General features: G+C 44.7%; 1 protein-coding gene across 3 annotated transcripts in view; it reads right to left on the bottom strand.

The window, feature by feature from the left end:
• bcas3 (BCAS3 microtubule associated cell migration factor) overlaps window positions 1-16,325 on the bottom strand; it is a 975,956-nt gene that overhangs the window by 66,590 nt on the left and 893,041 nt on the right. The gene's annotated exons all lie outside the window — the stretch shown is intronic.

The raw sequence follows: 16,325 nt of genomic DNA, 5'->3' as shown, positions 1-16,325 counted from the left end.
ATGGGGACAAACTCTAGTTCCAGGTGATTTCCCCCTTTTCCCACAACAATTTGGAAAATATCTCACCCTGTGATAATGAGGGAGGCACAGTAGCACAGCAGTTAGCGTAATGCTTTATAATGCCAGAGATAACCAACTGGGATTCAATTCTTGCCACTATTTGTAAGTAGTTTGTACATTCTTCTCATGAGGTTTCTTGTGGGTGCTCTGATTGCCCAAGACCTTTGTACTGTACTGTACTGCTGCAAAAAAAAACATATTTCATGACAGATGTGAGTGATCATGAGCTTGATTCTGATGAGGGTCTCTATTATGGACTGAGAGTGGGAAAGGGGCAGGGAGACGGGAATTATGGTTGGAGGGGAAGGAGCAGGAAGCACTGGAGAGACATTCTGCAATGATCAAGAAACCAATTGTTTGAAATCAAATGACCTTGCCTGGAGTCTCAGGGTTGGGTATGTCCATGCCTCCTGTCCCTGGCACTAATTCTCTGCCACATCCCACATCCCTCCTGCGGCAGTCCACGCTCGCCATTCCCAACATCCTTTGCTCCCACCAGACTAACAAAGTTGGTCTCCGCTCTGCGTTGACAAATATAGCACTGTGCGAAAGTCTTAGGACCCCCGGCCACATGTATGTGCCCAAGGCGTTTGCACAGTACTGTACATGGGACAAAAAGCTAATCTTTAATCCTTAACGATTACTCCTCCAACTCCACCCCTTTCTTCAGGATGAATCTCAAGTTATGAGACTAAGGCAGGTTAATCTCAATTTTCAGCGAGGATCACATCGTTATTGAGGAACCCTGGATAGATTTCCTTGCCGTTGTAAACCTAAGCAGAGTGTACTGCCTCTTCGCCCAGCACAGAGGGAATGTAGCAGTACAGGGCCACACCTGTACTGAGGAACAGCTGGGGCAGGAAAGTGATTGGATCAGCCAATTCATCAACAGAACTAGATCTTCTGACCACAGAACTGTAAGGAAGCTAGGAACTCCATCCTTTTATCTGATTACACATAACATAAATCATCATATAATCATGTAACGTAGGGGCACATAAACCAGCTCTCTGAAAGATCTAGGCAGCTGGTCCCACTCCCTGGTATCCAGCCATTACCTTGAAAGTAATTTCCTTTTCATTCAATGTGCTTTCTTTTAAAAGTTACTATTGCATCTGCTTACGCTGCTGTCAGATAGCACTTTCAGATGAGAAAGAACTCCTCACTCTCACATTGCTTCATGAACTCTAAGGCTGATTTCTCTTCTGAAGCCTCATCACATTGAAAGTAGCATCTCCTTATTTATCATATGTCTAAAATGTTACAAATTTAATCAAATTTATAAATTAAGTTTTAGAAAAACGGCATATGGTAACAGGTCCTTTTGGTTCAACAAGCTCGCACCACTCAATTACACCCATGTGAGTAATTAACCCACTAACTTGTACACCTTTGGAATGTGGGAGGAAACCAGAGCACCCGGAGAAAACCTAGGCTGTCACAGAGAGAGTGTACAACTCCTTATTGACAGCTGGGTCGCTGGCACTGTAATAGTGTTACACTATGCTACCATGCCACTTCATAGTCTATCAAAGCTTTAATGATTTTCTGTGGATGGTGTGGAGGATTGTCGTAGGTTTCCTAATGTGGAAAGGGATAACACCAGGGGGGATAATTTTAAGGTGATTGGAGAAAAGTATGGGGGAATATCAGAGGTAAGTTTTTTATACACAGCGTGGTGAGTGTGTGGAATGCCTTGCTAGGGGTGGAGTTAGAGGTAGATACATTAGGGACATCTACGTAGGCAGATGGATGATAGAAAAATGGGGGGCGATGTAGGAGGGAAGGGTTAATTTGATCTTGGTTAGGTTAAATGGTTGCACAACACTGTGGGCCGAAGGGCCTGTGTTGTGCTGTAACATACTATATTCTATAACATTCTCATGATTCCCTCCTTAACCTTCTCTGCTTGGAGTACAATGCTGTCAGCTGCTTGTCATCTGACATTATTTCTTACTCCATTTATCCTTTTTCCTTACTGCAGGTCCCCCATGCCAAGTGCCCTGTGCAGGAAGTGTGCATGTGTGGCGATAAAACTGGGAAACAATTAAGTGCTCAGTGTTCTAAGGATAGACTTCTCGTCTGTCACAGCTCTTAAGTGGGGGGGCTGTACAGCCTCACCACACGCTGACGGCTACTGACAGGTGCTGAGAGGGAAGGCAGACTGGGCTGGTCAGGGCTACAAGGGCGGCAGGAGGTTGAAGCCCATCTCGAGCTCTCTGACCCTTAAGAGCACTCTGCTGACTCCGTGGGTGAACTGCCAGGGACCTGTTGGCAAAGTGGTATGCTGTTATAATGACAGAATGAAGAGGGAGATAACCAGGATCTGGCCTCTACGGGCATCTGCCGACATAGCAGGAGCTCCAAGTAAATGTCAGCAGTGCAAGGCTGTGGAGAACAAGCAATTAAGATAGCCTTGGATGAGAGAGTGATGGTATTTCATGTTCTGTCATTAATATCTTTGGCAGGGTCCAGTTGAGAATCCAACTTTGATCTTGGGAGCAGTGCAATATGGGATAGCTCCACAGAAATGGGACAATAGTAGCATATTTTCTCTCCAAGTCATTGTCATAAACTGATGAGATATATAGGAGCAGAATTAGGCTATTTGGCCCATCAAGTTTCATTGTGTTTTCAACCCTATTTTTTTCCAACTTCCTGTTGCTAGTACATCTTCACTCCCTTTCTGCATGGCATCTTATATGACTTCACAGAAAAACTTGTGCTCCATCAGGACCACACTGCATCAGCTGAGATTTTTTGGTTTAGCTGTCAAAGCCTGAGTTGGCACTACAAAGTAATCTAAATTAATTCCAAATATAGAATGCAAAATAATTGATAGATAAAGTATTCACTCCCTTCAAGTCAGTATTTAGTAGGTGTACTTTTGGCAGCAACTACAGCCTTGAGTCTGTGTGTATAGATCTCTATCAGCTTCGCACATCTGGACAATGCAATTTTTCCCCATTCTTCTTTATTACAAGACTGCTCAAACTCTGTTAGATTGCATGGGGAATTGGGAAGAGAGAATGAGGCTGACGCTGAGCAACTGTCCCTCACTTAAATCCAAATGAAGCACTAGTCTCGACACCATCAAAGCTGGCTGGTGGCGTAGTGGCATCAGCGCTGGACTTCAGGGCAAGAGGTCCCAAGTTCGAATCCGGCCGACTCCCGTACACGTGTTCCATCCGTACTGGGTTGAGCGTCAACCTAGCAACTCGACCTCATAAAAAGTACTAATGGTGTCGAGGTCTTCATCGATGACAATGGACAAACCTTAGCACTCTAAGAGCTATTCAGTGACTTGGAAACGTTCTTGTATCCATGGTGTGGTTTTTTTCCAGGTTACTGACTCACCAGCAATTGTACCTCCCAGATATAAGTGTAGTTTTACTACAATCAACAAAGCACCTTGACTGTACATGGTGATCTCCATTTAATGAATGATGTGACTTCTAAAACTAATGGATGCAGCAGTGAGGATTTGGTGTGTCATATTAAAGGGGATAAATACGTATGCAATCAATTATTTTGTGGTTTATATTTAGATCACCTTGACATGGAAGAGTCTTTTTCTGTTGATCAATATCACAAAAAAGCCAAATGAAATTCACTGTGATTCATTGTTATCAAACAAGAAAACAGTAAAACTTCTGGGGTGTGGGGGGGGGGTGAATAATTTTTACAGGTTCTATGTGTGTGTGTGTGTGTGTGTGTGTGTGTGTGTGTACGTATCAGAATCAGAATCAGAATCAGGTTTATTATCACCGGCATATGTGATAACTTAGCAGCAGCAGTTCAATGCAATACATAATATAGAAGAAAAAAAGTAAAAATAAGTAGATAAAAAGATCAATTACAGTGCATGCATATTGAATAGATTAAAAGTCATGCAAAAACAGAAATAATATACTGTATATTAAAAAAGTGAAGGGGTGTTCATGGGTTCAATGTCTATTTAGGAATTGGATGGCAGAGGGGAAGGAGCTGTTCCTGAATCGCTGAGTGTGTGCCTTCAGGCTTCTGTACCTCCTACCTGATGTTAATAATGAGAAAAGGCCATGCCCTAGGTGCTGGGGTCCTTAATGATGGATGCTTCTGTTCTGAGACACCGCTCCCTAAAGATCTCCTGGGTACTTTGTAGGCTAGTACCCACAATGGAGCCGACTAAATTTACAACCCTCTGCAGCTTCTTTCGGTCCTGTGCAGTAGCACCGCCCCCCCCGCCCCCCATACCAGAGAGTGATGCAGCCTGTCAGAATGCTCACCACAGTTCATCTATAGAAGTTTTTGAAAGTTCTTGTTGACGTACCAAATCTCTTCAAGCTCCTAATGAAATATAGGCACTGTTTTGCCTTCTTTATAGCTGCATTGATATGTTGGGACCAGGTTAGGTCCTCAGAAATCTTGACACCCAGGAACTTGAAGCTGCTCACTCTCTCCACTTCTGATCCCTCTATGAAGACTGGTATGTGTTCCTTCTTACCCTTCCTGAAGTCCACAATCAGCTCTCTCATCTTACTGACATTGAGTGCTACTGCGACACCACTCCACAGATTGGTATATCTTGCTCCTGTACGTCCTCTCATCTCCATCTGAGATTCTACCAATAATGATTGTATCATCAGCAAATTTATAGGTGGTATCTGAGCTATGCCTAGCCACACAGTCATGAGTATAGAAAGAGTAGAGCATTGGACTAAGCAGACACCCCTGAGGTGCATCAGTGTTGATTGTCAGTGAGAAGGAGATATTATCACCAATCCACACAGATTGTGGTCTTCTGGTTAGGAAGTCGAGGATCCAATTGCAGAGGCCCAGGTTCTGTAACCTATCAATCAGGGTTGTAGGAATGATGGTGTTAAATGCTGAGCTATAGTCGCTGAACAGCATCCTGACACGGGTGTTTGTGTTGTCCAGGTGGTCTAAGGCCGCGTGAAGAGCCACTGAGAATGTGTCTGCCGTTGACCTATTGTGGCAATAAGCAAATTGCCATGGGTCCAGATGCTTGCTGAGGCAGGAGTTCAGTCCAGTCATGACCAACATCTCAAAGCATTTTATCACTGTAGATGTGCGTGCAAAAAGAGAAAAAAAAGTTGTGAGGTAGTGTCCAAGGGTTCAATGTCCATTCAGGAATCTAATGGCAGAGGAGAAGAAGCTGTTCCTGAATCACTGAGTGTGTGCCTTCAGGCTTCTGTACCTCCTACCTGATGGCAGCAATGAGAAAAGGGCTTGTCCTGGGTAATGAGGGCCCTTAATGATGGATGCTGCCTTTTTGAGGCCTCACTCCTTGGATGCTTGGGAGGCTGATGCCCATGATGGAGCTGAGTGAGTTTACAACTTCCTGCAGCTTATTTCGATCTGTGCAGTGGTCCCCACCCCCCAACACCAGAAAACAATGCAGCCAGTTAGAATGATCTCCATAGTACATCTGTATACATTTGTGGGTGTCTTTGGTGATGTACCAGATCTCCTCAAACTCCTAATGAAACGTAGCTGCTGTCGTGCCTTCTTTGTAACTGCATCAGTATGTTGGGCCCAGATTAGCTCCTCAGGGACATTGACACCCAAAAACTAGAAACTGCTCACCTTCCCCACTTCTGATCTCTCATGTGCAAATTGCACACACACATCCAGCTTGCCATTAGGACTTTCTGAATTAAGTTCAGGCTCACACTTCCATGTTCCTTCCCGGTGTTATTTTCATTCTGTCTTATCTCTCTACCTGCTGGAGCCACTGCAGGTTCAGAGTCCAACCTCTACATGATCCGATTTTACACCAGTGAGGAAAATTAAAGAATGATAAAGATTAACTTTATTTGTCACATGTAAGTCAAAACACCAAAGCACATAGTGAAATGTGTCATTTGCGTCAATGACCAACACAATCTGGGAATGTGCTTGGGGCAGCCTGCAAATATCGCCATAGAACATAGAACATAGAATAGTACAGCACAGTACAGGCCCTTCGGCCCACAATGTTGTGCTGACCCTCAAACCCTGCCTCCCATATAAGCCCCCACCTTAAATTCCTCCATATACCTGTCTAGTAGTCTCTTAAACTTTACTAGTGTATCTGCCTCCACCACTGACTCAGGCAGTGCATTCCACGCACCAACCACTCTCTGAGTAAAAAAACCTTCCTCTAATATCCCCCTTGAACTTCCCACCCCTTACCTTAAAGCCATGTCCTCTTGTATTGAGCAGTGGTGCCCTGGGGAAGAGGCGCTGGCTATCCACTCTATCTATTTCACTTGTTATCTTGTACACCTCTATCATGTCTCCTCTCATCCTCCTTCTCTTCAAAGAGTAAAGCCCTAGCTCCCTTAATCTCTGATCATAATGCATAGTCTCTAAACCAGGCAGCATCCTGATAAATCTCCTCTGTACCCTTTCCAATGCTTCCACATCCTTCCTATAGTGAGGTGACCAGAACTGGACACAGTACTCCAAGTGTGGCCTAACCAGAGTTTTATAGAGCTGCATCATTACATCGCGACTCTTAAACTCTATCCCTCGACTCATGAAAGCTAACACCCCATAAGCTTTCTTAACTACCCTATCCACCTGTGAGGTAACTTTCAGGGATCTGTGGACATGTACCCCGAGATCCCTCTGCTCCTCCACACTACCAAGTAACCTGCCATTTATTTTGTACTCTGCCTTGGAGTTTGTCTTTCCAAAGTGTACCACCTCACACTTCTCCGGGTTGAACTCCATCTGCCACTTCTCAGCCCACTTCTGCATCCAATCAATGTCTCTCTGCAATCTTTGACAATCCTCTACACTATCCATAACACCACCAACCTTTGTGTCGTCTGCAAACTTGCCAACCCACCCTTCTACCCCAACATCCAGGTGGTTAATAAAAATCACGAAAAGTAGAGGTCCCAGAACAGATCCTTGTGGGACACCACTAGTCACAATCCTCCAATCCGAATGTACTCCCTCCACCACCACCCTCTGCCTTCTGCAGGCAAGCCAATTCTGAATCCACCTGGCCAAACTTCTCTGGATCCCATGCCTTCTAACTTTCTGAATAAGCCTACCATGTGGAACCTTGTCAAATGCCTTACTAAAATCCATATAGATCACATCCACTGCACTACCCTCATCTATATGCCTGGTCACCTCCTCAAAGAACTCTATCAGGCTTGTTAGACACGATCTGCCCTTCACAAAGCCATGCTGACTGTCCCTGATCAGTCCATGATTCTCTAAATGCCTATAGATCCTATCTCTAAGAATCTTTTCCAACAGCTTTCCCACCACAGACGTAAGGCTCACTGGTCTATAATTACCTGGACTATCCCTACTACCTTTTTTGAATAAGGGGACAACATTCACCTCCCTCCAATCCTCCGATACCATTCCCGTGGACAACGAAGACATAAAGATCCTAGCCAGAGGCTCAGCAATCTCTTCTCTCACCTCATGGAGCAGCCTGGGGAATATTCCGTCAGGCCCCGGGGACTTATTTGTCCTAATGTATTTTAACAACTCCAACACCTCCTCTCCCTTAATATCAACATGCTCCAGAACATCAACCTCACTCATATTGTCCTCACCATCATCAAGTTCCCTCTCATTGATGAATACCGAAGAGAAGTATTCATTGAGGACCTCGCTCACTTCCACAGCCTCCAGGCACATCTTCCCACCTTTATCTCTAATCGGTCCTACCTTCACTCCTGTCATCCTTTTTCTCTTCACATAATTGAAGAATGCCTTGGGGTTTTCCTTTACCCTACTCGCCAAGGCCTTCTCGTGCCCCTTCTTGCTCTTCTCAGCCCCTTCTTAAGCTCCTTTCTTGCTACCCTATATTCCTCAATAGACCCATCTGATCCTTGCTTCCTAAACCTCATGTAATCTGCCTTCTTCCACCTGACTAGATTTTCCACCTGACTTGTCACCCATGGTTCCTTCACCCTACCATTCTTTATCTTCCTCACCGGGACAAATTTATCCCTAACATCCCGCAAAAGATCTCTAAACATCGACCACATGCCCATAGTACATTTCCCTGCAAAAACATCATCCCAATTCACACCCGCAAGTTCTAGCCTTTTGCCTTTCCTCAATTAAAAATTTTCCTGTCCCCTCTGATTCTATCCTTTTCCATGATAATGCTAAAGGCCAGGGAGCGGTGGTCACTGTCTCCCAGATGCTCACCCACTGAGAGATCTGTGACCTGACCCGGTTCATTACCTAGTACTAGATCTAGTATGGCATTCCCCCTGGTCGGCCTGTCCACATACTGTGACAGGAATCCATCCTGGACACACTTAACAAACTCTGCCCCATCTAAACCCTTGGAACTAATCAGGTGCCAATCAATATTAGGGAAGTTAAAGTCACCCATGATAACAACCCTGTTATTTTTGCATCTTTCCAAAATCTGCCTCCCAATCTGCTCCTCTGTATCTCTGCTGCTACCAGGGGGCCTATAGAATACCCCCAGTAGAGTAACTGCTTCCTTCCTGTTCCTGACTTCCACCCATATTGACTCAAAAGAGGATCCTGCTACATTACCCACCCTTTCTGTAGCTGTAATAGTATCCTTGACCAGCAATGCCACCCCTCCTCCTCTTTTTCCGCCCTCTCTATCCCTTTTAAAGCACTGAAATCTTGGAATATTGAGAATCCATTCCTGCCCTGGTGCCAGCCAAGTCTCTGTAATGGCCACTACATTATAATTCCATGTATGTATCCAAGCTCTCAGTTCATCACCTTTGTTCCTGATGCTTCTTGCATTGAGGTACACACATTTCAGCCCTTCTACCTTACTGTCTTTATACTGTTTATTCTGCTTCTCTTTCCTCAAAGCCTCTCTGTATGTTAGATCTGGCTTTTCTCCATGCACTTCTTTCACTGCTCTATCGCTCTGGGTCCCATCCCCCTCGCAAATTAGTTTAAACCCTCCCGAACCATGCTAGCAAACCTACCTGCAAGGATATTGCTCCCCCTCGAGTTCAGGTGCAACCCATCCAATCTGTACAGGTTCCACCTTCCCCAGAAGAGATCCCAATGATCTAAAAATCTAAAACCCTGCTCCCTGCACCAACTCCTCAGCCACGCATTCAACTGCCATCTCCTCCAATTCTTACCATCACTGTCACGTAGCACTGGCAGCAATCCTGAGAACGTCACCCTTGAGGTCCTGTTCTTCAGCCTTCTGCCTAGTTCCCGAAACTTAGACTTCAGGATCTCATCCCTCTTCCTGCCTATGTCGTTGGTCCCAACATGTATCAGGACTTCTGGTTGCTTTCCCTCTCGTACCAGGATGTTGTGCACCCGGTCAGAGCCATCCCGGACCCTGGCACCCGGGAGGCAACAAACCATGCGGATGTCCTTCTCACGTCCACAAAATCTCCTGTCTGCTCCACTGACTATAGAGTCTCCAATGACGACAGCTCTCCTCTTCTCCGTCCCACCCTTCTGCACCACAGGGTCAGACCCAGTGCCGGAGGCCCTGCCACCGTGGCTCACACCTGGTCAGTCGTCCCCGCAAACAGTATCCAGGACGGTAAACTTATTATTCAGGGGAATGGCTACAGGGGTGCTCTGCCCTACCTGTCTGCTCACCTTCGCTTTCCCCCCTCTGACTGTCACCCAACTACCTGCTTCCGACAGCCTAGGTGTGACTACCTCCCTGTAGCTCTCATCTATGACTGCCTCATTCTCCCTTATGAGTCGAAGGTTATCCAGCTGCTGCTCCAGATTCCTTACACGGTCTTCCAGATCGCCCAGCCGTATGCACTTCTGGCAGATGTGACTCTGCGGGAGAGGAGAGTTCCCCCAAGACTGCCACATCTCACATGAGAGGCACATCACCGTCTCAGGAGACATTGTAAAAACTAACTGCGAGCTAGCTTGTCCTCCGCCTCTTCGAGTCAAAGCCTCAAAGCTCCACTCCTTCACTGGCCCACTCACACACATGCTTCAGGCAACCCCTCTCCCCACTCCATACCAGCATATCCACCACTCTCTAACCCTAACCCATATGTCTTTGGAATGTGGAAGGAAAGCAGAGCACCTGGAGAAAACCCACACAGTTATGGGGGAAAAGTATAAACTCTTTTCAGACACAAGTGGGAATTGAACTCCCACCAATTTTACAGCTGGCACCGTAAAGCATTTCGCTACCTGTTAAACCCTCAAGTTGTCTTTACTACTTCAAATGTCTTACCTTCCTCTCATATTCTGTGGAGAAACAGAAACACTGAGGAGCTGTGCGCAAAATGACAAAAATGCCATTCAATCCTCCTCTAATTGTATAATCAGGCTTTTTGCGTGCTTAGTAATTGCACTTACTTTTTTGCATTCTAGACTGGCAACAAATCTCGGCTTTGAAACATCAGGAGTTATAGGGTAGAATTCACAGAATGTCAAACCTTTAGGATTGTCCTGGAGAATCCAGGAATCGGTGATATTTCACCAACGTACCACTGCAGGCAACAGCGAGGAGAAAAAAATCATAGCAGTATTCAACAAATATGAACCATTTCTATGAACATTCTTATTTATTAGTTCCAGAGATTTTGGATGGGTGTGTAAGTAAATCAGCAGTTGATATTAATTCAGTTGAGTCACGCTGAGTCAATTCACTGTGAAAAGAAAATATGCCTGGCATTTTGACCACTCGGAGTGGTGAAATGGCAAGGCCCTCTGAAACAGATGTCAGAAAATAAAACAGTCAAAGTTGGAAAATGTTTCTATTCTGCAGCAAGAAAACCTGATGAAAGACATATCTCTTTGGAGAGTATTTGCAGCCACCCACTGCAGCCTAATTGTGATGCTGACACTCATCCCAAAGACGCATCTCTCAGTATCTGGCACTGGTCCCAGTCATATGGCTGAAAATTAAACAGGGATCAGGACCCAAGTAGCCATCTTCAGTTCTCTCGATGTTTGCACTCCTTTCTTGTACATCTCCCAGTCTGATTGCTCCAGTGCTGTGCCCTCACATCAGCCATTACTGTCTGGTCTGGTGCAGCATCCTCTCACAGTAAATATACAAACTACGTTCAACTGTCAGATCAGCACTGAAGATCCATCATTACCGCAGGACTTGTACGAATCCAGGATAAAGAAACAGGCAGGAAAAATCATCGCAGACACTACCCACCCAGCAAACTGCCTTTTCCAACAGCTGCCTTCGGGAAACCACTATAGAACCATTAAAGCAAAAACTTCATGCCATCTATAGTTTCTTCGTCGGGCAGTTAATCTGATCAACCATTCTCGTTAGCCCCGGCCACCTCTATTTATTACCCCCATCACTGCATTGCACAGTAAAAACTTTAAATTACTCTTCATTATGCTGTTTATATTGTAAGAACATGCTGGTACTTAAGTATTTAAGCACATTTTATTCCATATCCATACTTTAACTTCATTTTTACATAATTCTTTATACTTCGTAATTGTTGAATGTTGTTATTTTTGTTGTATGTCGTGCCAACACACCACAGCAAATTCCTGATACAGGGTACATGTAAGTGTATACAGAAAAGAATCATAGAGTGATAGTAAACTACAGCACAGGAGCAGGCTCTTTGGCCCATCTAGTCCATGCCGAATTATTTAAACTGCCGAGTCCCATTGACCTGCACCTGGACCATAGCCCTAGTACCCCTGCTTATATTTACCCTATCTATACCCTCTTAATTTTGTATACCTCTATCAAATCTCCCTTTAATCTTCTACGTTCTAGGGAATAAAGTTCTAACCACGAATAAATATGATCCTTGATCCTTGATCCTTTGGAATTCCATTTCTAAACATCTCCATCTCCCTCCAGCCTCCTTTAAGAAGAGCTTTTGGAATGACTTTGAGCCAATCATTTATCTACCCTCAGATCTCCTCAGCTGATTCTGTGTCAAATTTTGTTTGATAGTATTCCTGTTTTGTGTTACTGTATTTAATGTTATATAAATGCAAGATGCTATTGTTGAATTGCAGTACACTAATTCTTGTCAACATGTTTACCAAAGGAGGTGCAGGTAGGCATGTAAACAAAACTTCAATGTCCCAAAGCCTCCACTTTTGTTGGGAAAGCCTTAAATTACTTAAAATAAAATACTAGATCTAAATTTTGCCTTGTGACAGTCAAGATGGTTAATTCCCATGAATGCCCTGAATTCATCACCTTGGCACATGGATGAAAGAAAAATAGAGGGTTAGGTGTGAGGGAAGGGTTAAATTGATCTGAGAGCAGGTTAAGAGGTTGGCACAACATTGTGGGCCAAAGGGCCTGTACTGTGTTTAAGATTATCTTTACTGTCACATCTACAGTACTGTGCAAAAGTGTTAGGCAACCTTAGAGTAAACAGTTGACATTTCAGGCTGACACCCTTCATCAGGAGTTTACTGTCTTGATGAAGGGTCTTGGTCTGAAATGTCGACTGTTTACTATTTTCCATAGATGCATATAGTGCCAAAGCCCTTCCCCCTCTCGGCAGATCAGATCATAACCTGCTGTACCTTCAGCCCTTGTATAAGCCTCTGGTCTGGCAGTCTACAAATCTTGGGTCACCAAAGACATCAAGGCCATACTGAACAGGAAGAAGAGGGCATTCAGAGATGGTGATAGGGAGGAGATGAGGCTGGTTCAGAGGGAACTGAGGGTGAAGATCACCCAGGGCAAGGACTGCTACAGGAGGAAGCTGGAGAGGAAGCTACAGCAGAACGACACAAAGGATGTGTAGAGTGGTATAAAAACAATCACAGGGTACAAAAAGACCAGAGACCAGGTGATTGAAGAAGACCGTGACAGAGACAATGAGTTAAATGGGTTTTTCAACAGGATTGATAAGGAAGCTTCTGTTTACCCCCCCCCCCCCAGTAACCCCTCTACCCCAGCTTCTCCCCTCTCACCCCTCACCCTCCGTCACCCCGGAGAGCCAATGACCACAGGCACATGGACTGTCACGACTGAGCAGGTAAGGAGAGTGCTCAGCAGACTTCACCCAGGCAAGGCTGTGGGCCTGGACGCTATCAGTCTAAGGGAATACGCAAGTCGAGAACGCCATTATCTTCCTGCTTCAATGGATTTACACCCATTTGGATGAGCCAGGGAGCACTGTGAGAAACATGTTCTTTGATTTCTCCAGTGCTTTTAACACCATGTGACCTGATTTACTAGGGAGTAAGCTCATGAAGATGCAGGTGGATGCCCTGCTCGTGTCCTGGATTACAGACTACCTGTTCAGACAGCCACAGTATGTGAAGTTGTAGAGCTGTGTATTAGATACTGCAGTTAGCAGCACAGGGATACCTCAACGGACTGTCCTGTCCTCCTTCCTGTTCACCATCCACACCTCAGACTTCAGATACAATGCGTACTCCTTACCATCTGCAGAAGTTTTTGGACAATTTCGCAGTTGTGGGCTGTATCAGCTGGGGTCAAAAGGCTGAGTACAGAAGAGTGGTGGATAACTTTGTTGAGTGGTGTGGGCTGAATCACCTGCATCACTAAGGCAAAGGAATTGGTGGTGGGCTTCAGGAAGGTGAAATCACCCTGCATTCCCAGCTCCATCAAGGAAACGGATGTGGAAATCTTCCAGGACTACATATACCTGGGAACTGACCTGGACAATAAACTGGACTGGACTAAAAATCCAGGGGCTCTGTACTAGAAGGGCCAGAGCCAACTGTACTTCCTGAGGAGGCTCCAGTCATTCAACATCTGCTGATTCTGTTCTGGGGTGAAACTGGATTCCCTGGTGGTTGTGTCTGAGAGGAGGATACTGCAGAAGCTATGGAACATTATGGACAATCCCTCTCACCCCTCCATGATATACTGGATAAATAGAGGAGCACCTTCAGTAACAGACTGATTCCACCAAGGTGCACCACTGAATGCCACCAGAGATCCTTTCTCTCTGTGGCTATGATACTTGACAATTCTTCCTCCTTAAGTATATAAGTATATGGTTTCATTGCACATCTGTATTTTGCCCTATTACCTTTTAATGCACATTTTGTACTCTTTTTCGTACTTCAATGCTTACATTTTGTATTTTATAGTATATATTTCTGACTGAGCAACTTTGCAACAATAATTTTCTTTGGGATAAAAAAAATCTTATCTTATGTTGGTGTCAGATGCGTGGTGACACTTCGATGTGCCCAGCAGATTGAACATAGAACATTACAGCACAGTACAGGCCCTTTGACCCACAATATTGTGCTGACTTTTTAACCTACACCAAGATCAATCTGATCTTTCCTTCCCACATAGCCTTCCCCTTTTCTTTCATCCATGTGCCTACCTAAGATCTCTTAAACGTCCCTAATGTATCTGCCCCTATCACATCCCTAGGCAGCATGTACCAAGCACCCACAGCTCCCTGTATGAAAAAAACATGAAAAAATCCTTGAAATTCCCCCTATAATTTCCTCCAATCACCTTAAAATTCTGCCCCCTTTACCCAGGGTGAAATTAACCATTTCCACCCTGGGTACAAGTCTCTGGCTATCAACTGTGTTGGCCGTTGATGCAAACAACGCACTTAATTGTATATTTTGATGTACATATGAACAAAAAACTGATCTTTACAAAAAAAATCTCATCTTTAACGCAACCTTTTTGATTTAATTGGAGTCTTCTGTTCCTTTCTCCCTCACCCTGTTTCAACTCTGTTTTCTCAAGAAAACTAATCCTGTTTCTGTTTTCCTTTTAACAGTGAGGGTCCTCCTGCACAATGGCCTGTGGTCCCTGCAAGGCCATCCAAAGTGCCTAAAGGTACCTCCTCAATGCTGGGGCAAGGCCCTGTTCTTGTCCATTGTATTGTGCAGAAAACAACTGGTGTCTAAACGGGGCAGGCAATATTTGTTGGTGGGATGATTGAGTGAAAAAGTGATTATACTTGACACGGTCCTGCCCAAGGCTTTAGACCTTTCCATATGTCTCATTCAGTTTGTAAACTGAGTCCTGGCATCAATAGAGTGAAGTCACTGCCCTTTCTGCAAAACCCAGGTTCTAGGTAATTTAATAATCTAGTTGCAGTCACGGAGAGACACAGCACAGAAACGGGCTCTTCAGCCCCTGAATTCCACAGCACCATTACACTCATCAGAATCATCTTTATTGTCACTGACACTAGTTGTGAAATTTTTCATTTTGTGGCAGTGGTATAGTGCAGGCAATAAATTAATACAAGTTGCATCTTAAAGAAGAAATAAATTGTGTGAAAGAAGAATAGTGAGGTAATGTTCATGAACTGCTCAGGAATCTGATGGCAGAGGAGAAGAAGATGTTTCTAAAACATTGAGTGTGTGTCTGATGGTAGTAATGAGAAGAGAGCATGTTTCAGGTGGTGAGGGTCCTCAATGCAGCTTTCTTAAGATACCGTCCCTTGAAGATGCCTTGCAAGGTGAGGAAGCTTGTGCCCATGATGGAGCTGCTTGAGTCTGAAATGTCTTACAATCCTGGACATTGTCGCCTCCATACCAGTCAGAACGCTCTCCACGGTACACCTGGAGAAATTTGTTGGAGTCTTTGGTGACATACCAAATCTCCTCAAAATCCTAATAAAGTATCGCGAATGGCGTGCCTTCGCCATGATTGTATCAATATGGTGGGGCCAGGATAGATCCTCCAAGATGTTGATACCCAGGAACTTGAAACCGCTCACCTCTTCCACTGGCGTGTGTTCTCCTGGCTTCCCCTTCCTAGAGTTCACAATAATTTCCTTGGTCTTGCTGGTGTTGAGTGCAAGGTTGTTGTTGTGACACCCCTCAAGCAACCAATTTATTACTAATCTTTCATTAATTCACACTCAGGGATTCAGAAATAACATCTTCCCCTCTACCACCAGATTTCTGAATGGTCCATCAACACGAGAACGCTACCTTGTTATTCCTTTCTTCTGCATTATTTATTTAATTTAGTCATTTATAGTAATTTCATGTCTTCGCACTGTCCTGCTGCCCCAAAACAACAAACTTTTCATCATGTAAAACAGTGATAATAAACCTGACTCTGATTCATTGGTCTGCAGAGCTAATCCCTATAAGCAGTGGTGTGTAGTGGGTTGGCTGTGACCTCAGTGACAGGGACCAGTCAGCTCAGTTTCCAACAGTGAATGATATTCATTATGTCAATCTGAGAGAGCAAAATGGGTGTTCCACAGCCTTCCTCGTTCATCTATCTCCTCACATTCCAATCAACTCCCCCACATTCTACCACTCACCGACACACCAGGGGCAATTAACCTACCAATACCCATGACTTTGGGATGAGGGAGGAAACCAGAGCA

This window comes from Mobula birostris, chromosome 25 (assembly GCF_030028105.1).
Source record: "Mobula birostris isolate sMobBir1 chromosome 25, sMobBir1.hap1, whole genome shotgun sequence".
In the NCBI taxonomy this organism is placed as follows: Eukaryota; Metazoa; Chordata; class Chondrichthyes; order Myliobatiformes; family Myliobatidae; genus Mobula; species Mobula birostris.
Note: the sequence above shows the minus strand (reverse complement) of the source record. Positions and strands in the feature narration are given on the sequence as shown.